Source organism: Ambystoma mexicanum, chromosome 7q, assembly GCF_040938575.1.
Source record: "Ambystoma mexicanum isolate Mex_15411 chromosome 7q, UKY_AmexF1_1, whole genome shotgun sequence".
In the NCBI taxonomy this organism is placed as follows: Eukaryota; Metazoa; Chordata; class Amphibia; order Caudata; family Ambystomatidae; genus Ambystoma; species Ambystoma mexicanum.
In genome coordinates this window covers 748,438,009-748,459,846 of record NC_090941.1, presented here as the reverse complement: position 1 = coordinate 748,459,846, position 21,838 = coordinate 748,438,009, and the positions used below count along the sequence as shown (strand labels likewise).

Here is a 21,838-nt window from a genome sequence, read left to right as displayed (position 1 = left end):
GTGACAAGGTCACATATTATGATTGTAAGGGTGACAAAGGTCTCTTTGTCCTTTTCTGGACTGCCTCACCTCGCTGTGGGGCTCCCAGAGCAGTCTTCAGGCGTGTGCCTGCCCCAGGCTTGAAGACAGATGTGCTAGGGATCTTTTCAGAACTCGCACTATTGGAGAGGAGGATGCAAGCCTACTGAGGGTCAAGACACAAAAGACTAGACCTGGTTTGCACCATGGGGCTGCAGCGTTGCATTGGGACATGGTAAATATGACAGCCCCCGTACTTCTAAATTTGGTCCACAGAGCCTTGCTGAAAGTAAGGAACAGCCATAAGAAGAGAGGATAACCGAGGGAAGAAAGGAGGAGCGGAAAGTGGAACCACAGGAATGTTAACAGTTTAGAGGAGGTGGAGGAGTGAAACTGCAAAGAGACCGCTAGAAGTAAAAGGAGGTACCTAAAGACAGGGTCAGGTCATAAGGAAAGTACAGGTGTGTGGAAGGCTTTTCCAGAGAGTAAACTGAGAGAGCTTTTGGGGGATGAAAGGAGTGCTATCCAAAAAATAGGCTATAACAGGGAACCAGTGAACACACCAGGAGGCCACCTGTGTAGGAGGAAGGAAGAAAAGAGCAAGTGAAGTCAGAAGGAAAAAGAAAAGGAGAAGATGGTTTTGAACAAGTCAGGGTGGAGAGCACCATGAGAAGAGAGGGAAACGCCAGGAAAGGTAATAAAGGTGGAATGTGACTATAACATGGAAGTCAGAAGATTAGAGAATAAAAAAGGGAGCAGAGGGAAGTGCATCCACTGAGAGATTGGAAACTGAGAGAAGAGTAAGACCAGGAAAGATTTGGAAGGGAAGTACCAGAAAGTCCAACTGCACTGTCTGCGCCGTTGTCACTAAAGAGTCCCTCCTGCTTCCAAAAAGTGCTTATATGTCACATTTGACAGTCATTTATGATGACTAGCTTGATGTCCCTTTTGGCTTGGAGCTATTACACCCCAGGGAGGTGAGAGACTTTCCAGAGGCGTTTTTTTTTTTAAATCAATTTTATTAAGTTTCATTTGTGCATTACGAAATTACATTACATTTGCAGATATGAGTTAACAGGAAAAAAACCAAACGCAACACACCCTTTCTCCCTCCCTCCCTTTCCCTCCCTCCACCCCCCTTCAGTTCTAATGTTCATAGGTTGGTTAATTGCTTGCTTGACGGGTTCCTTAGAAAACAAAAGTGTCAGTGCACTGTGCGTTTGGCACGTCAAAGTCGTGTGGACCAACTGGGTAAAGTTCACTAACGGGTCTGCGGGTCATGGCACCGTGTCCTTGGGGGGGGGGGGGGGTCCCCCGGCATCACCATTAGGCATTAGACCGCTCGACCGTATTTGTCAAAAAAGGGGAGCCAGATTTCCTCGATGCTGGATTTGGACTCATCAAGCAGGTGTGTGAGGAACTCCATGTCGTAGATGGCCCGTACCTTGGTTACCCAGGTTTTTTCCCCTGGCATTCCCGGATGTTTCCATTTCTGTGCCAGGCAACACCTGGCTGCTACCAGCATAACCTGAAGCATATGGTCTTGAGTGCCCTCTTGGCCTTCCCCAATGTCAACTCCGAAGAGGAGGAGCCAAGGGCAGGAAGGTCGCTCAACCCCATCCACCCCTTTGATCCAGGCCCGTACCTTGTCCCAATAGTTTTGGACCACTGGGCATCCCCACCACATGTGAAGGTAGTCTCCTCTTTCTGTCCTGCATTTCCAGCAGTGGGGGTCATATCCTGGCCTCATCCTAGCTATCCTCTGCGGGGGGTAGTGCCATCGGTGTAGTATCTTGAGGGCCTGATGGCGATACTTTTGTCATCGATCTCCTCACCTAGGTCCCTACCCCATTGTGTGCGTGCTGGCGGTGGGTCTCTAGGGACAGAGAACAGAAAGAGCTTATAGAGGCGGGATATTATCCCCTTGGAGCCCCTCGCGGTCAGGAGGAGCTTTTCAAAGTCTGTAAGATCTCTCCTGAGGGTATCGCCCCAGGATGGCTCAGTGAGGACACCCTTGAGCTGAAGATAACGGAAAGGGGAGAGCGTGCCTATTCCCAGGGCCTCCTCAAGGTCACTCGGGTAAGAAAGAGCCCCCCACCCACATATGACCAGTCCTGCTAAGGCCTGCCTCGAACCACGTCTGGTATGCTGCTGGTTCCGCTATTTTGGCCAGGAAAGGAGGGGCCCAAATGCAGCTTAAGGGGGAGGGCCATGTTGTGAGCCATCTGTAGTAGCCTCCCTCTCTCCATAAGGACCACAGTACTTTCAGAATCGGATGGTTCAGGACGGTTCTGGGGATCTTATTCCTTGGGACCCAGAGCCATTCCTCTATTGTGACAGGTGCAAGGGGCCTATTATCCATGGCTACCCACTGTTTTTTCGTTCCCGGTGAGAAGTGATCAACCAGTATCCTCAACTGGGATGCCCTGTAATATGTCTCCAGGTCAGGGTAACCCACCCCCCCGTCCTCCTTGGCCCTGGTCAGTACCTCGTAAGAAATTCTGTGTTTTTTACCCTGCCAGAGGAAATTAAGGAGGACACGTTTTGTTTCTTCAAAGAAGGCCCTAGGGACCTGCACCGGGAGCATCTGGAAGAGAAACAGGAATTTTGGGAGAATCACCATTTTTATGAGATTGAGGCGTGCCATCCACGAGAGACCCGCTCCCGCCCACCTTTCTATGTCTCTCCTGATTGCTGACCAGAGGGGGGGGAAGTTGGCCGTATACAGGTCTTCAAGGTCGCGCGTGATCTGGACTCCCAGATACTGGAACCCCTCCTCACTCCGTTTGAAGGGGAGTCCCTCCACAAAGGCCATCTCCGGGGCCGATAGATTCCCACCAATAAATGCTACCGATTTGTCCAGGTTGACTTTATACCCCGATAACTCCCCATATCGCGTGAGGCCCTGTAGCAACCGGGGGATTGTTTGGGACGGTCTGGTGACATAGAGCAGGGCGTCATCTGCGAAGAGGCAAATTTTGCAGTGCATGTCCCCCATCTGTATTCCCCTGATGGCTATATCGTTGCGGACCGAGATTGCCCATGGTTCCATTACCAATGCATAGATTAACGGGGATAGGGGGCATCCCTGCCTCGTACCACGTTCAAGGGGGAATTCTCTTGATTCCATTCCGTTTGCCACCACTCTGGCCGAGGGGGAGGAGTAAAGCGCAGATATCCATCCCAGCCACCTTGGGCCCATCCCCATAGATGTGAGGACCTCCCTCATGAAGGCCCAACTGACCCTGTCAAAAGCCTTCTCCGCGTCAAGAGCCAGTAAGAGTGTGCCCTCGTTTCTGGCCTCAGTTGTGGCAAGTATGTGGAGCGTTTTCCTTAAATTATCGGAGCCCTGTCTGTTAAGGACGAATCCCGCCTGGTCTGGGTGTATCAGGCGTGGGAGGGAGTTTTCCAGTCTGGAAGCCAAGATCCTAGCGAAAATCTTGGCGTCCAAATTAAGAAGTGAGATGGGTCTGTAAGACCCACAGTCCGTCTGGTCCTTGCCTGGTTTGGGTATGACGGTGATGAGGGCCTGCAGGAATGTCGGTGGGATTGTGTCCCGACTCCTAATCTGGTTGAACAGTTTAGCCAGGGGTTTCACCAGGATCGATTGGGTCTGTTTGTAAAAATCTGCTGTGTAGCCGTCTCGGCCTGGTGCCTTTCCGGCCTTCAGTCTTTTGATGGCTCCCTCCACCTCTTCTTCTGAGATTTCCCCCTCGAGGGCCTCTAGGTCTTCGTCGGTCAGCCTGGGGAGGGGGTGTTCCGCCAAGTAGGAGGAAATATCCTCCTGTGATTCGCCCACTTGCCTGGAATAAAGTTTGCTGTAGTAGTCAGCAAAGCATTCCGTTATTTTCTGCCGGTCCCTATGAATTCTACCTCCCTCATCACCAAGCTGGGTAATCCCTCTTTCCACCCTACACCCCCGTGACCTTTGTGCCAACAGAGTCCCCACCCTGTCACCCCGTTCATAGTATAACTGTTTAGTGTACCGCATTTTTTTGACAACCTCCCCTATGAGAACCGTATGGAGCTCCTGTCTTTTGCCCTGCATCTCGTCCAGGAGTGCCTCCCGATCAACCCCCGGAGCGCCCAATCTGGTCCGCAAGACCTGCAATTCCGCACGGATTTTGCTCTCGATCAGGCCCCTCTCCCTTTTGCGCCTCGAGCCCTCTGCTATGAGGAGACCTCTAAAAGTGGCTTTCCCCTCTTCCCATACCATAGACATGTCAGTCTCCCCGGTGTCATTTGTCTCAAAGTAGGCCAGCATTTCTTGTTTCATAAAGTCGCGGAATACGGGGTCTCTAAGGAGCGTGTCATTGCACCGCCATCGAGATGATCTCGGGGCAACGGGCAGTGACCAGTTAGCCACGAGCAGTTCGTGGTCCGACCATGTTATGGCCTCAACCCTTGGTTGGGTTACCACCCCGTCCCCCTCCTCTGAGGACAGCAGGAGGTCGATTCTAGTGTAGGTGCAGTGCGGGGGAGAGAAGAAGGTGTAACCGCCCTGGCCCGGGTATGCTTTGGGCCAGGTGTCTACCCAGTAGTGATCCCTCAGGAGGGCTTGCAAGGCCAGGTTGTCCTTAGTGATCCCCTTGGGTGTCCCTCCCCTGGCGGACCACCAGTCCAGTTGGGGGTCAGCTATTAGATTGAAGTCCCCGCCCAGTATCATGGCCCCCTCTGCCCATTCGTCCATGACACCGAAGACCCGCGTGAGGAATTCCACCTGACCCGAGTTGGGTGCGTATACGGTGGCTAGAGTGACGCGTTGTCCCTCGCAAAACCCTTTAACACCTAAGAATCGGCCTCCAAATCCTCTCTTGGTTTCTACCCCTGTGAGTTGGAGTGCCCTTCCCAGGAGAATGCCCACCCCCTCCTTCTTTGAGGTCGGGTGTGATGCCCAGTAGTTGCAGCCAATATCTTTCCCTTTGATTCTGGACTCCCTCCCACGTTTATAATGTGTTTCCTGTAGGAATAGAACTGTTAGATGTTGTTTGCGGAACATATTGCTCGTAAGGGACCTCTTATTTTGAGAATTAAGGTCCTTGACGTTCAACGTGCCTATCTTCCCTTCAATCATTATCGCCTTTTCGGTTGTGCACTTTGGACCCCTCATAGTATCTGAATTTCGGAGCCCGCCGCCAAGCAAGTTTCCGTGACTTGAACTGATTTTCCCCCCTTACCCCTCTGTCTGCCCTGTTGACCATTTTTCCCCCCTCCCCCCTATTCCAAGCCCCCCTCCCTGTTTCCTCCCCCCTCCCCCCCTTCCCCCTCTTCCCCTGAAATATAAGGCGTTCGTCCACTTTCCCCAACATACGGTGGGGTTGGTCAACGAACCACCAAGGACTCTAACCCCAGCCCCGGGATTTTCATGTGTTAGGGAATCCCAATTCTCAAGATCAATATAGGCTGGCCCCGTCAGAACCTCGGTATAAATGTCCGAGGTAGAATTCTGGAACCATGAGCCCCCACTCCAGCCCAGCAACCGTTAACTTGGGCCCTGTGTGTGGGCCAACTCAACCAAACAGTTAACCTTTTAACAAACTTTCGCCCACCCTGTAGTCCGTCGGGCCAGCCGTTGCGCCAACGCGGCGTCCAGTTATGGCATCTCGTGGACCCAGGACCTCCAGAGCCCGGGCCCCGAGTCAATGCTCACCTCGTGATCTCCTCCACCTCCGCTCGAGCGGTATTATCATGACTTCGAGTGATCTTCAGAGTTTGTCGACGGGTGTCTAGTTTTACGGAACTTCCGGGCCCCCTTGACCTTGGATTTGCCGCTGTGGTTCATCAGTCTATCAGGACCCCTGGGGGGTTCACGAGCTCTCCCGTCCTGGGCGCCCGAGTGGCCCGCCTGGTCGCTGACCAGGTCGTCTGTGGCCCTCCGAATATCCTCCTCCGACACCAGGTGGTACTTCTCCCCTAGCCATTCAAATTCCAAACAGAAGGGATGTCCCCAGCGGTATCGAACCCCTTTACCTTGAAGCCATCTTGTGAGGGTGCCACATTTCCTCCTCATTGACAGGGTGAGGGCCGACAGATATTGGAAGATGGACACCCTTGAGTCGCCATATTGTATGTTGCCGAGGTTCCTCGCTTTCTCTAGAATTTTGGCCTTGTCTTTATAATAATGTAGCCGGACCAAGACCGAGCGCGGGCCTCTGCCCCACCCCCCCCGCCCGGTGCACTCTGTCAAAGTTGATCGTGCCCGCAACATCTGTTCCCAGGGCGATCCTCACAATGTCGTGCACTTTGCCCTCAAGTCCTTGTGTGGATTCGCCCTCGGACTCCACCAGGCCAAAAATGCGCAGGTTGTTCCTTCTCTCCCTGTTCTCCATGTCGTCGACCTTAAGCCGGAGTTCTTCCTCTCGTCTTTCCATGTCTTGGAGTCTAATGTCCATTTGGGTTTCGAGGAGTGTTACAGAGAGCTGATTGTTTTCGACTCCCTCCACTCGGTCTTCTAGGGTGGTGACTTTGGTCTTGAGGTCAGCCAATTTGGTGCCCATGTCAGTCCTCATCCCTCGTATCTCCTCTAGAATCGTCTGGATATTGTTCTGGATGGCCCCCAAGTCTGGGGGTGGGGTAGCGGGGCCCCCGGTCGCCATGACACTCTCGTTGGCCACAAATTGGTATTTCAGCAAGTTTTCTTTCCAGCTCATGGGAGGATCGTGTCCACCCTGTTTGGCTCCGTTAGTTTGCGGAACGTTCCCTTTGGTACCCCGTTTACTCCAAGAGGCCTTCCAATGGAGGGGGGTCGTAGGGATGCCGGGCAGGGGTCCTTGCCCTCTATGCTTGTCTCACTTTGATCCCCAAACCTAGCCGCAGTGGGGAGGGTCCTCGTCACGAGACTGCGGGTGTCCCCTGGCACTTTCCTTAGGTGAGAGCGGGAGGAGGGGGAGCGTGTTGGGGGGGGGGTGCGCTCCCGCGTCGGCCCCCGGGCGATGTCGATGTTCCGTGGGCAGGTGGATGGCCTTCTTCGGATCGGACCCTGGGGCCGTGGGATGGGCAGGTAGGCCCGGGCCTCCCTCCGACAGAGCGCACCCGCGGTACCTCAGCTGCCCCACCTCGAGTGTCTGGAGCGCCAGGCGCGGGGCCGCGGTGGAAGGGCGGGGGGCACGCCCCAGCGTCGGCCTCTCGGCAGTGTCGTTCTTCTAAGGGTGGGAGGATGGCCCTCTCCGGGCCGCGTCGGCGGCTTCCCGGCTGCCCCGCCTCAGTTGCGCCAGGCGTGGAGCCCCCAGGCGCCGCGGGCTGCCTTGATGCGTGCCGCGATGGAAAGGGGGGCACGCTCCCACGTCGGCCCCCCTGCGATGTCGCAGCTCCCTGGGCAGGCGGATGGCCTTCCTCGGGTCGGGCCCCTGGTTCGTGCGATGATCCGCGGTAGTCCGCGTCAAGTGTCCGCGGCCCCAGGCCCTCTCATGAGCGGCACGGCCTATGTGTGCGCGGACGCTCTCCCTCGTCGCCTCCCACGCTGCTCCACACCAGGCCGTAGGGGAGGGGCTGCTGGTATCGTCTCAGCCCGTAAAGCTCCGCGTAGGAGCGTCGGATCGGGACCGGAGTTGGGTCCAGGTGGGGGCTACCGGTTCCCACACCTCTTGGTGGGGGTCGCGTGGTTCATGGGACCCTCGTTCCGCTGGTAGACCGCAGTTTACCCGGGGCTGGGTGCGGAGCTCGAAGCTCAGGCGTCCATCCTGCCTGCGCCCCCTGGTGGCCTCCCCTCCAGAGGCGTTTTACAGGGACCAGGGTGACTTGGTGGATCTGGCAGCCGACTTGCAGGAGGCAGCTGACCTGGACACCTCAAGGGAGGTTGACATGGTGCCTGCTGCCACCCCTGGCTAACCACTGGCGGCCTTTTAGCGCTTGATAGCAAAGGTAGTTCACAATCATGGGCTGTCGGCCCGAAAGGCCTAAGGTTCAGCATGACCTGTGTGACATTCTGGGAGAGGGTCCTAAGAAGGAGACCTTGATGCTTTTTAATTAGGCAGTGCAAGGTCCGTGATAGAACTGTGGACCAAACTGGTGCCGGTCCTCACAGTGGAACGTGACCTGACCAGGAAGCACTGGCCGGTCCCTTTGGACCCCTGTTGTTAGGAATCTACCCGACTGCTACCCGGTACCACTGTATGCACCCATTCATAGACTTTGTTCATAGCATAACTCCCATGTTAAAACCCATAAATGGCCATGGCATTCATTTACCTGTTTTACTGTTGCAGTTTTGGACCAAACTACTTTCACGTTCCATTCTGGGTTTTTGGTTAAACCAACTGATGCATTCTGCTAGATGTATGCTGTCCAAAAGGCAAAGGGCTGGGGGGAGGCATACAAAAATACCCTGATTACATTCACCTTGTACAAGCTCCTGCAGGCTAGGCTACCAAGAGAGGGTGAGGCTTTAATTCCAATCCACTGCTGCAAGCTAGTGAAGCCTGGCCTGGGCTTAATTGGACACGGCTGCCCAAGGCTACAATCAGCTCTACCCTGCTGGGCTGTGAGCTGAAAGGACTTCATAAGCTTACTCTGAGGTTTACCCAGTGTTCTATCAACTGCCTTTACCTGAACTTCCTGCTTCATGTGTTTTTTTAACCTTTCATGCTTTCTTGCTTCTGGTTACTAATTCCTACCTGCTATAGCTGCTTTCCAGTTTCTGTCTTGTTTGCTGTTAAAGATGATCCTTTTTTGTGAAAGTATTTGTGCTGCCTTTTTGCCTTGATTTGCTGTGAGCAGACACATCCGCCCTGCCCCACCAGCTCACAGGCTCACCTTTTTGTCTGGCAAAGCTGCCCCTTTCCCATTTCGCTTTGCAATCCAAGTTTCATGCTTTACTTGCTAAGACCCTTGTCCATAGTTTAAGCACCTGTCTTTAAGTGTACTTAGTTTTCTGAACCACGTGTTTGCAGCAACGTCTTGTCTTGTCTGTTACTAGTGCACTGAGTTTCATGAACCACGTATTCGCTGTGTTGGCAGCAGTCCTTTCTCTTGTCTAGGGCTAGTGCACTCAGTTTCTTGAACCATGTATTTACTGAGTTGGCAGTGACTGGCTACCTTTCCTATGAGTAAAGCTTTATATTTCATGATATTCATAGAATGCTAAGTTTCCAAGTTTGTGTGGCAACTTTCCTTGCCTAAATTCCCACCTACATCCTCTTTTTACAGTTTCTGCTCTTTGCTTCTTTTCTCTGCCTGTCCTATACTTGGTTATTTCTATCCACTCTGCTTTTCCCTCTTGATTACAAGTACACTGTTGGCTCTCAGCTCTGTATCCATACTCAGTGTGACCCCTGGGTTGGTCTCCATTATGATCAGCCAAGAGAAAGACTTTGGTTGCCTTAGTCTAGTTCGTTCAAGTCTTACCTGTTTCAGTATATGGTATCCAGCTTTACCCTTTCACTGAGTATAACTATCAACATCACGTCTTATCCATGACGTTGCTACATAATTGTTGTTAAGAGTAATCTGCTGGTACTGATCCCAAGGGCTTTCCGTAATCTCATGGAGACCCCTTATCATATTCCAGTACACCCTTTATTCTGATCAATCCGTGTTACCCAGTATATTTGCCTGCCTTCTTTTTCTCTCTGTGTTACTTTGCTTCTGTCTGTTCCTGCCCCTACAGTTCCTGTGACTACCTGTCTCCTAGAAGATCAGCCTGGTTGTACCCTGTTTCTGTTATATGCCAAGTTTTGCCTCCTGAGTCACCCCAAAACTACAATGTGTACTCTGACATATATCTGTTGTCCTCTGTGCTCCTGACACCTGTTTCCTCTCTGCCCATGGTTCTCCGGAGAGTTTGGTGTTGCATGCTGCTGCGGCAAACCTCAAGTCTACGACGTTTGCATCAGTGCCCCCGCATAGGTAGAGCAAATGGTTTGATGCGTGGGGCAAGAAGATTTTCCGCTCCGCGAGCCGAAGGTATCTCGTGGGTCAATGCCTCTTGTGCATTGGCCAAATTCTCCTTTGGTTTCTCATCAGTGTTGAAAGAGGCGGTGGAAGGGGAAATATGGGATGGTTTTCTGGCCATTGTTACAAACGGCAAGGAGGCTTCCCGTCAGATATTGCAGTCTGGTCTGCACATCACCGACTGCATCACTAGAATGAGGGCTACCATCCCCGTCTTGAGATGCTTTTCTTGGCTGAGGATGGGTTTGCCACTGATGTCAAGGAGAAGCTCCCGGACATGCCCTTTGATCGCATGAAATTGTTGGGCACCAAGGCTGACAAGTAGCTCCAAACGTTCCAGGCACCTAATGCAACAGTGAAAGTCGTTGGGGCTTGCTGTGCAAAAATAGCATCCGTGAGTCCGATGGGCAGGGATTTTCGTCCCTTTGGCTCTTCTGATCAGAGGGGTCAGGCCAGTCATCCTTGGGCAGGCAAGGACAACACCATCCCTATAGGGGTAGGAGATGTGGTGTGCATGGAGCAGGCACTTCCTTCTCCTCTGTGTCCTCCGCAACCCCCAGCGCGAAGCCACGGTAAACAGAACTTCCACCATTCATCTGAGAATGGACATATACCACCTCAGACACCTGGGCTATTCAGGACGTTCAGCAGGGATTCTGCCTCCCCTTTGCCTTTTGGCCCTCTAGTCCAGCTGCCCTGCCACAAGCCCTTGGCTCCAGAACCTATCCTGCTGGAGGAGATCTGTCGGCACCTCCCAAAGGGGGTCATAGGGATGGTACCCTGCTCAGAACGAGGCAGGGGTTGGTACTCAACTTACTTTCTGATGCCAAAGAAGGATGGGGTCTGAGACCCATCACGGATCTCTGGCTTCTTAACTTGTACTTGTACAAAGACAAGTTCAAAATGGTTACTTCTGCTCATATGCTACATGCCCTGGACATGAATGACTGACTATTTTCTCTAAATCTCCAGGATGCTTATTTTCAGGTGCTATTCACAAGAAGCACAGGAAGTATCTGAGATTCAAAGTGGGGAACTGTAACCACCAGTACAAAGTCCTTCCTTTCGGTCTTTGGTTTTCACCAAGCTGCTAGCGGTGGTGGCGGCTCGCCTCAGTAGGGAAGGCATTCATGTCTTTCCCTAACTGGACGACTGGCTTGTCCGAGCCCATTGACCAGATCTAGTGTCGGCACATCTGTTCTCGGGCATGCAGCCTGATGCACCTCTTGGGCTTCTCCCTGAACTGCAAGAAGTCACAGTTTTCGTCATCACAGTCCCTCGCCGTGGTCTTGGATGCTTGCCTGGGTTGGGTTTCCCACCTGAGGACAGCATGGCAAACATCTCTGGTCCAGGTTTGCAAACCTCTGATGACTGTTCCACCCTCAGCTTTTCTTCGCTTGCTATGTCTCATGTATCTTGGGGGTACTGGAGGCCGTCTGCTCATGAGGTCGCTAGAATGGCTCCTGAGCGGTCAATGGTCTTGGTTTCATGGACATACTCCAGACCACCTTCTGGTATCGAACAGTGTCTCTGGAGACCTGCAGTTATGGTCTGTGAAAGACAACCTGTTGAAGGGGTCTCTTTTCCATCAAGCAAGCCACATGTGACCCTAGTCACAGATGTGTGCCTGAAGGGCTGGTGCACTCGCATATACGATCTGATGGCGATTGGGCTGTGGTCCGGTCTGAGTGCCGGGACAACATTAGTCTGTTGGAGCTGTGGGGTGATCAGACAATGTGATTGTAATTCTGGGTCTGGAGAACTGGCTCATCTGGCCGGCAAATAGAACACACTATCGGACGCACTGAGCAGGTAGTCCTCAACCTCCCACGAGTGGGAACTTGTCACGATCCGCCCCTGGAAGCTATGGCACGATTGGAAAGCACTGCCACAAAGAACCTCACAGTAACGGCCTAGCCCTCAACCAACATGGCGGCCACCGCTACTTAAACCAGCCCCGCCCACTTACCTGTGCGTTGTATCTGTGAATTTCTACGATACGCTCGCTCGGCTACTCCTCCGAGTAGCCTCCTCCCAGCCTTCTACCTGCGCTTCACTCTACTTGTCCAGATTACAAATTTACCTTGCTTCCTTCTTTCTGCGGCGTCTGCCGCTCATCTTTCCACTCTGATTCCTTACCTTCGGCGCCTCGCCGTTCCGACTCGCGGTCTCCTCCGCCACACTCGCACCTCCTCGCGTTCTCCTCTATTAGCTTCGGAGTTCTGTCTATCCTTTGGGTTTGGGACTATACCTGGCTTCTAGTCTCTCCTTCTCTTTCGATCCTGCCATTGCTCTCTTCTGATATCGTTACGGATCCTTCTGTGACAGCATACAGTACTCTTCTACTTCTCCCAATACCTCGTACTCTTTGCTTAGTATATATTCCTGGAGCTTTGCCGGTTTGCTTCCTATGGGATCCTGAGAAGTGAAAGTCACCCCAGAACTTTACCGATCTGCCTCTTGCAACTATACTCGACTCGAGTATCCTTCCTGGAACGGTCTGCAGGGTTTTTTGTGCCATCCATCGGCTTTTTCCCTGTCTTTTTGGGGCTTGGCTCCTCAGGGCCCCCCCTCAAGACAGGTCCCATTCCCTGTCGAGGTGGCCTCCGAGGGAGCCAGGCCTTACTTGCATGACAGGAAGTCAAAGGAGAAACCATCTAAGGAACATCCCAAGGTACTACGGAAGAAGCCATCCAGTGTCCAAGAATCTTCAGGTGAGGAGCAAGGGGCGGAAGGTGATCAACGTGACAGAATACAACGCCCGAATGTAACCATGGCTTCTCTGGAGCAGTACCAGGAGTTGGTTGCCGCCTTACAGGGTTTAACCATAGAAGTACAAGCCCTGAAGACTGAGAACGCCGCTTTACGCCAACAAGTGGTCTTCCGCAGAGATGACCATGGGGATTTGCCGCCTATGCCTCTTACATTTGGAAAGTATGATGGTTATCCCGGCGGTCTAAAGGAATTCTTAGACGCCTGCCAAGTTCACTTCGTCTTTCGACCTTATGCATTTGAAACCGCTAGAGCTAGGGTCGGTTTCCTTATCACCAACCTAACAGGGAATGCCTTGGCATGGGCCACCCCTTTGGTGACCAGAAACGATCCCGCTCTGTCCAACTATGATCAGTTTGTGGATCTCTTCAAAGAGAGATTTGATCGTCCTGAGGTCCTATACACCTCTCTTGAGGCAATACTCGATGTGAAACAGGGGAACACAGACGTGCAGACCTACATATCTCGATTTCTGAGACTAGCGGCGAAGACAGACTGGCCTGATTCGGCTAAGCAGACGATATTTAGGAGAGGTCTCCAGGACGAACTAAAAGACGAGTTGGCTAGGGTAGCTCGCCCACCGTCGTTCCAAGATCTCATGACACTGACCCTGCAATTGGAATACCGGCTATCTGAACGCCGACAGGAAAGAAGGAGACCTCGGCTCTATCTACCATCACCTAGCCCTGCTCCACATCCTCCCAAAGACATGCCGTCATCAGAAGAACCAATGCAGATAGGAACAGCCGAGGTCCTTTGACGCCTGCAGAACGCAAAAGAAGGAGAGACGCTGGTCTCTGTTTATATTGCGGCTCCTCGAAGCATTTACTCAGGGACTGCCCGGAAGTACCTCCACGAAGAAAGGAAAACTCCAACCCTCGGTCCTTTGCAAGGGTGATCTCGGGGGAACAAGAAGCAGCCCTTGCAACCTTACCCGACCCTCGGAACTAAGGGAAGACAACAGTCTGATGATCTTTCGGGTTCAACTATGGACTACAGAATCTTCCCCCATAGAAGTTCTAGCCAAGCTGGACTGCGGAGCCGCAGGAAACTTTATGGATATCGAATGGGCTAAGGCACAACGAATCGCCATTAGACGCAAAGAGAGACCTATCCCTGTAGAAGGGGTAGACGGTGAACCCTTGTCCTCAGGCCCCATAGATTCCGAGACTTTACCCTTACACTTGGTCTTGGGAGAACACCATGAATCTATGACATTTGACCTGATTAGAGCAGCACATTTTCCTTTAGTGATAGGTATTCCATGGCTTAGACGTCACAACCCTCAGATCAATTGGACCACCAATGTTGTGCGTTTTGACTCTACTTACTGTAAAGACCACTGTACCATCAATCCCCCTACCCAGGGAGAGAACAAGGAGCACCGAGCACCCCAGCATAAGGTGGTAGCTGCCATTCACCTACAATACCAGGATTATGCTGAGGTGTTTCAGGACACTGTACCCAAGCTATTACCTCCCAATCGACCAGAGGACTGTGCCTTAGATCTCCTTCCAGGGTCCGTGGTTCCCTTTGGTAGAATGTATCCTTTGTCTCCTTCCGAAAGACTAGCCTTACGGATCTACTTAGACGATAACCTTCAGAACGGACTCATTCAGGAATCCCGATCGTCCGGGGGAGCATGGTTATTCTTCATCCCCAAAAAAGATACCACCGAATTGCGGCCTTGTATTGATTACAGGGGACTCAACCAGATCACTGTTCGTGACCGCTATCCTATGCCTTTAATCAGAGACATTCTGGAAGCAGTCAGAGGGGCCTCTTATTTCACTAAACTAGACCTCAGGGGAGCCTATCATCTTCTCAGGATAAGGACAGGCGACGAATGGAAAACCGCATTTCGAACCCCATTCGGGTTATACGAATACCGTGTCATGCCCTTTGGTCTTCTGAATGCCCCAGCTGTTTTCCAAAGATTTATAGACAAGATCTTTTCTGACATGTCATTTGTTTCGGTTGTTATTTATCTGGATGACATCCTTATCTACTCTGAAAGGCTTCAAGAACACCAAGAACATGTGAGACAGGTGTTACACCGACTCCAGTCTAACCACCTTCTGGTAAAACCTGAGAAATGCCAGTTCGAAGTAACAACTGTTTCTTATCTCGGTTATATCCTATCCAAGGAAGGAATCCAGATGGAACCCGAGAAGATCAGAGCCATCATCGAATGGAAAGAACCTAGAGGAATAAAAGAGGTTCAAATATTCTTGGGTTTAGCCAATTTCTATCGCCAGTTCATCCCAAACTTTTCCGACCTGATGTTACCTATTACCGGTCTTCTCAAGAAAGGAGTTAAGTATGTTTTTGGTCCAGAACAGAAGAGGGCATTTTTGCGCCTTAAGGAGTTATTCACTTCGGCTCCCATACTTGTACAACCCGATCAAACAAGACCCTTTATCGTGGAAACGGACGCGTCTGGAGGAGCACTGGGAGCCGTACTTCTACAAAGAACGGACGATGGCCTCAAACATCCAGTCGCTTATTACTCAAGGACTCTGACGAAAAGTGAACGTAATTACTCAGTTCTAGAAAGAGAATTACTTGCCATAAAATCAGCCTGTCAAGAGTGGAGGCACCTACTCTTGGGAGCAGCTTATCCTTTCCAAATACTTACAGATCATCGCAACCTCCGGGTATTGCAGCAGATGGAGTGCACCAATGCTCGACATGCCAAATGGGCCTATTACTTTTCCCAATTTGAGTTCACCATTTCATATGTACCGGGTACTGAAAACAAGATGGCAGATGCACTCTCCAGATGCCAAGGAGAGGAAGACAACCTACCGCAAGAGCATGACCTCTTGTTCCCAAATCTGAAGATTATGGCTAGGGTCGTGCCACTTCTACAAGATCTGGTAACCCAATACAGTCATCTACCGGCCATACCTACCTCCGTCACTCAGGCCAATGACGGTCTATACTACCATGGTACAGAGCTGTTTCTCCCTTCCAGAGGGCTTCAAGAACAGATACTATCATGGTGCCACGATACCCCCCTAGCGGGACACCCGGGTATCAAGAAAACACAGGAACTCATAAGCCGCAGATTCTGGTGGGCAGGACTACCCAAGGATGTCAAAAGATACGTAACCACCTGTCCAGTATGCGCCGCCAACAAATATCAAACAGGCAAACCATTGGGCCAGTTGCAACAGCCTATCCTACCTACTAGACCCTGGGAACTGATTTCCATGGATTTTATTGTTGACTTGCCGGAATCCGAGAATAAGACAGCAATTATGGTCACTGTAGACACCTGCAGCAAGATGGCTCATTTCTCTGCTCTTTCAAGTCTACCGTCAGCTCCAGAGACGGCTTCGATCTTTCTCAGAGATGTCATTCGTCTCCATGGATTGCCTCGGACCATCATTTCGGACCGCGGAACCCAATTCACCTCCAAATTCTGGACATTACTATGTCACCAATTGGGTATCAGCCGAGCACTTTCCTCTGGTTTTCACCCCCAAACTAATGGACAAACTGAGAGACTTAATGCTGGGTTGGAACAATATCTAAGGTGTTTCTGTAGTCACAAACAAGAAAGATGGTCAGCCTTTCTCTCTCAGGCCGAATTTGCCTATAATAACAATTACCATACGTCCATTCGCATGAGTCCATTCTACTGTACTTACGGGTATCATCCACAACAACTGCCCTGGACCGGAATGCAATCCACCCAATCTCCCGCCATAGACGACAGGTTGTCTGAACTCAAGGAAGTTCATAAAATGGCTAGAGAAGCACTGGAAGGAAGTCAGCTCACACAGAAAAGATGGGCGGATAGAAGTCGACGGTCCAACCCAGAATGGAAGCCAGGACAGAGAGTCTGGTTATCTACCAAACATCTTCCTAGATGGATACACACAGGAAAATTTGCACCTCGATACCTGGGTCCTTATCCCATCATCAGACAGATCAACCCCGTAGCTTATGAACTACGCTTACCTAAGGGTCTTCAAAGAGTACATCCAGTCTTCCACACCTCATTACTCAAGGAATACAAGGAGGATCCTTTTCACCGCAAAACTCAGAAGACAAAGACTCCGAAGGTAAAGGAATCCCAAGAATACGAGGTTGATTACTTAGTGGATTCACGTTACCACCGAGGGAGACTCCAATATCTGGTCCATTGGAAGGGATATTCCGAAGATGAAAGGACGTGGGAACCCAGGTACCATCTTCACGCACCCAGACTCGTAAGAAGGTTTCATCTGAGGTATCCAGGAAAACCAGGGGGGTTCCGGGGAAGGAGAGGCCATACTGTCACGATCCGCCCCTGGAAGCTATGGCACGATTGGAAAGCACTGCCACAAAGAACCTCACAGTAACGGCCTAGCCCTCAACCAACATGGCGGCCACCGCTACTTAAACCAGCCCCGCCCACTTACCTGTGCGTTGTATCTGTGAATTTCTACGATACGCTCGCTCGGCTACTCCTCCGAGTAGCCTCCTCCCAGCCTTCTACCTGCGCTTCACTCTACTTGTCCAGATTACGAATTTACCTTGCTTCCTTCTTTCTGCGGCGTCTGCCGCTCATCTTTCCACTCTGATTCCTTACCTTCGGCGCCTCGCCGTTCCGACTCGCGGTCTCCTCCGCCACTCTCGCACCTCCTCGCGTTCTCCTCTATTAGCTTTGGAGTTCTGTCTATCCTTTGGGTTTGGGACTATACCTGGCTTCTAGTCTCTCCTTCTCTTTCGATCCTGCCATTGCTCTCTTCTGATATCGTTACGGATCCTTCTGTGACAGCATACAGTACTCTGCTACTTCTCCCAATACCTCGTACTCTTTGCTTAGTATATATTCCTGGAGCTTTGCCGGTTTGCTTCCTATGGGATCCTGAGAAGTGAAAGTCACCCCAGAACTTTACCGATCTGCCTCTTGCAACTATACTCGACTCGAGTATCCTTCCTGGAACGGTCTGCAGGGTTTTTTGTGCCATCCATCGGCTTTTTCCCTGTCTTTTTGGGGCTTGGCTCCTCGGGGCCCCCCTCAAGACAGGTCCCATTCCCTGTCGAGGTGGCCTCCGAGGGAGCCAGGCCTTACTTGCATGACAGGAAGTCAAAGGAGAAACCATCTAAGGAACATCCCAAGGTACTACGGAAGAAGCCATCCAGTGTCCAAGAATCTTCAGGTGAGGAGCAAGGGGCGGAAGGTGATCAACGTGACAGAACTCTGCCAGGAAGTTCTGCATGAGATTTTGTCCCTCTGGGATACTCCACAGATGGACCTCTTTGCTTTCAATACAAACATGATGTGCAGGTGGTTCTGCTCCAGTGATTGTCCTCGACAAGGTGCTCTTGGGGACACCCTGAGGGTCAAACGGTACTTCACCTGCTCGAAGCATTGCCGATGATCCCGGTCATTCCACAGGTTCTCAGGAGTCTGCATCTGTTGAGGGCCACAATGATCTTGATCGCTCCGACCTGGGTCTGGATAACGTGATACCCAGGGGAATTTGACATGGCCATCCGCCTTCCCTTGCGTCTTCCGCAAAGGACGGACCTCCTTTCCCACTCACAGGGAAAGGTCCGGCACCCAAACCTACCCCGCCTGATTATTCATACCTGGCTGCTGAAAGGTTGAGGTATCGAGAGTGGAATTTGTAAGAGGACATTCTGGATATACTCCTATCTGCTAGAAACCTGACACCTAGTCCATTTATGCTTGCAGGTGGCAGATGTTTTTGGCTTGGTGTCGAGAGAGGGATCTGGACCCTTGTACTTGTTCCAACGCTACATGATTGCCACCCGAACTATCTTTTCATGCCCCACTCACGAGGCATGCGTGACCCCACCTCACCCACCGCCTACCGTGTATGCATACCCACCTACTAACCTAGTGCACCATTACTTTAAAGTTTGCCAGTCCTACTGCTCCCGCCTCCCGATGGTCTTGGGCTGCTTTGTTAATGCTCACCCGTGCCCAGTGTGTCAATTGCTTGAATACCCTCTGCACCCTCCAGCACAACTAAACCTGCCTATTTGAGCACACTAACTGCTAAACTGAACCTTCCTATTGTTGTATACTGCTTAGCCCAGCCTACTTAGTTTGTGCTACACTGCCAGCAAAACCGAATCTGCCTATTGTTGCATTGTACTTTGCCCTGCCTACTTAGTTTGTGCTACACTGCCAGCAAAACCGAATCTGCATATTGTTGCATTGTACTTTGCCCTGCCTACTTAGTTTGTGCTACACTGCCAGCAAAATCGATTCTGCCTATTGTTGCCTATTGTTGCATTGTACTTAGCCCTGCCTATCTTGCCAGTGCTACGTTGCCTTAGCAAACTTGAATCTGCCACTGGCCGTTTCCACAGTACTCCTAGCCCATGTGCCCAGTCGTACTTATAGTGTCTAAGTTGCACCGCCCAGAGTGACTCATCTTGCCCTTAAGTGTCGTGTATTCCTAGTCACATTACTCACTGTCGCATGCGTGCCATAGCCTCTATTCTAATGCCATCATTGCGCCAACCTTGACCTTGTTAGCTGTGGTCTATGCCTTATCACTGCACTGACATCAGTGTGTTTCATGCTATGCCTTGCCTAATGTTGCTGACCGCATCATACTAGTCACTTCCTAGCTCCACCTACCAATCTGCGCCACTTAGCTGTTACTGAATCCCCTATCTCTGATATTACACTATCTTTGATACTGGAATTGGAAGGATGCTAAACTTAGCAATACTGCTCTGTGCTATGGCTGTTGCCATGCATGTGGACTCTACAAGCCAAGAATACATTGTTCAGTCACTAGTACCTATCCTAGACTCTAGCCTGCTAACCCCTACAAATATTGCACAATCCAATCCATCCATATACTATAGGGCCCTAGAGAAAGTATCCTACGCCTCTCTACCATGCGCCACGTCTAGTAGAAATGACAGACTCCACGCTAGACTAGCCAAATTATATGAACCTTTGAGAAGAGCCCTACCGGCCACTAACCTCAAAACTAACCATAAACTCAACCTGAGATCTAGCCACTTAAAGTTGTCTACATCACTGTCCATCTTGAACATGAATACCCCTCAGCTTAATAACCATAAGCCTAAAGTTTATAACAACCCTGACAAACCTATCCGAGTCAATAAAATATCTGAGGCCCCCTCCCTCAAAGGAGCGCTTCTCAATGCAAGATCCCTTGTCGCACATGCTACCGATATTGCCGACTTAATCACTGAAGGGAACCTGGATTTCCTCGTAATTATGGAAAAATGGCTCCATAATGCAGCAGGACCCGCTCTTATGCTAGCTCTCCCTGATGGCTACACCATAGTCGGGCAAGACCGAGATAATGCCCGAGGTGGCGGCATTGCCATCATCTCTAAAATTGCTCTTGGCCTTAGACTAGCCCCCACCCATCTATCACAATCATGTGAAGTTTTCACTGCCAAACTTCAGATAAATAACTCACAATCCCTTACTATGGACCTAACATGTAGACCACCCGGCCCTCTTGGTACCTTTGAGGAAGATTTGCATAATATAATTATGAATAACCTTAAACCCATCTCGCAACTACTCCTATTAGGAGACTTCAACCTAGGTTTTAATGACCAAATGGATAAAAACGCAACTGATATAGCCAACACTATCAACGTACTAAGCCTCACCCAAAAAGTCAATAAACCCACCCACCTAAAAGGGAGAATACTGCACTGGATAGTGGACCTTAATTGCTCAGCCACCATTTCATCCATCTTGCCATGTTCCTGGTGTCCTTCCACCTATCCACTATAAGACCCACGCCATTGACTCAACCATTAGCGCCACCATGCTCAACTAGAAGTAAAAAAAGCATCACTGTTAAGAAAGTTATCCCTGCCATTCTGCCCATCTTCAACGCACTACCAGAAAATCTTGACCCTAGCAGCCTAGTTCAGCAATTTAACAACATTATGCTCACCACACCGGATAAAATTGCCCCTGTCAAACTTAGACCTAGCAAACCAATAGCCCATTTAAACAAATGTTTCACTCCACAACTTAAAGACCTTCGCACTTTAAAGAATAAAAGCGAGACCAATTGGAGACTTTGCCCCTCTAGTGAGAACAAAGTTAAATTAACCTTACTTTCCTCACACTATAAGAAGGAAATTTGCCGGGCAAAACGTAATTCCTACGACGAGCGTATTGCTAACTCTAACTCGATTATGAAAGAACTCTTTTCCATACTCAAAGAACTAGAGTCCCCAATTGCTATACCTGATGTCTGCACCAAGGACAAATCCTGGTGTACAGACATCCAACATGCCTTAGCTAATAAAATTAATACACTCCAGAATAAAATTTAACAAAAAAAAGAAGTACTGAACTTACAGCACTCGCCCAACACCCTCTTGCCCAACGTTTCACCATCAGCACACAATACTACCTACCATTTTTTTAAAATGTCTATCCTGGAGGTAGAAAAAATTATCCTATCATTGAAGCCTTCGAATTGTAAAGGCGATATTTGCCCAGCACAAATAATAAAAGATGCTGCCAGAGAACTCTCCCCATTCATAACTAAACTGATAAATGCTTCATTTGCCACAGGTACCATACCTGCTAACCTCAAACAATCTTGGGTGCTACCCCTCCTCAAGAAACAGACACTAGATCCTCTTATTCCCACCAACTACCGTCCCATTACTACAGTCCCATTTCTGCAAAAAATATTGGATAAAGCCGCATACATCCCAATTCAAAAACACCTTGAACTGCACAAACTTTTAGGCAACAGACAATCTGGTTTCCGTCCACTAAACGGAACAGAGACAGCCCTAATTGACCTAAAGTCCCAAATAGACGAGCAGAGAGACAAAGGAAGGACAGTACTCCTGCTCCTTCTTGATCTTTCTGCCACATTTGATCTGGTCAAACACAAGGTCTTATGCCGGCACCTTGATTCTGCAGCCCACTTCTCCACGGGTGCCATCAAATGGATCAAGTTCTTCCTGAGTGAGAGAACCATGAGTCTTCTCCCCCCTCAGCAGCCGCCGACCCAATACCTATCCTATGTGGTGTTCCCCAAGGGTCTTGCGTCTCGCCTACCCTCTACAATATCTTCACTAAGCCACTGTTCGACAATCTGGACCAGCTGGGTATCACCTACACTAACTATGCAGATGATACTCAGATTCTCCTCCCACTTTC

At 50.6% G+C, this 21,838-nt stretch overlaps 1 protein-coding gene across 2 annotated transcripts in view; it reads left to right on the top strand.

Annotated features, from left to right (window-relative positions):
• ATM (ATM serine/threonine kinase) overlaps positions 1 to 21,838 on the top strand; it is a 3,046,976-nt gene that overhangs the window by 1,806,272 nt on the left and 1,218,866 nt on the right. The window lies entirely within an intron of this gene.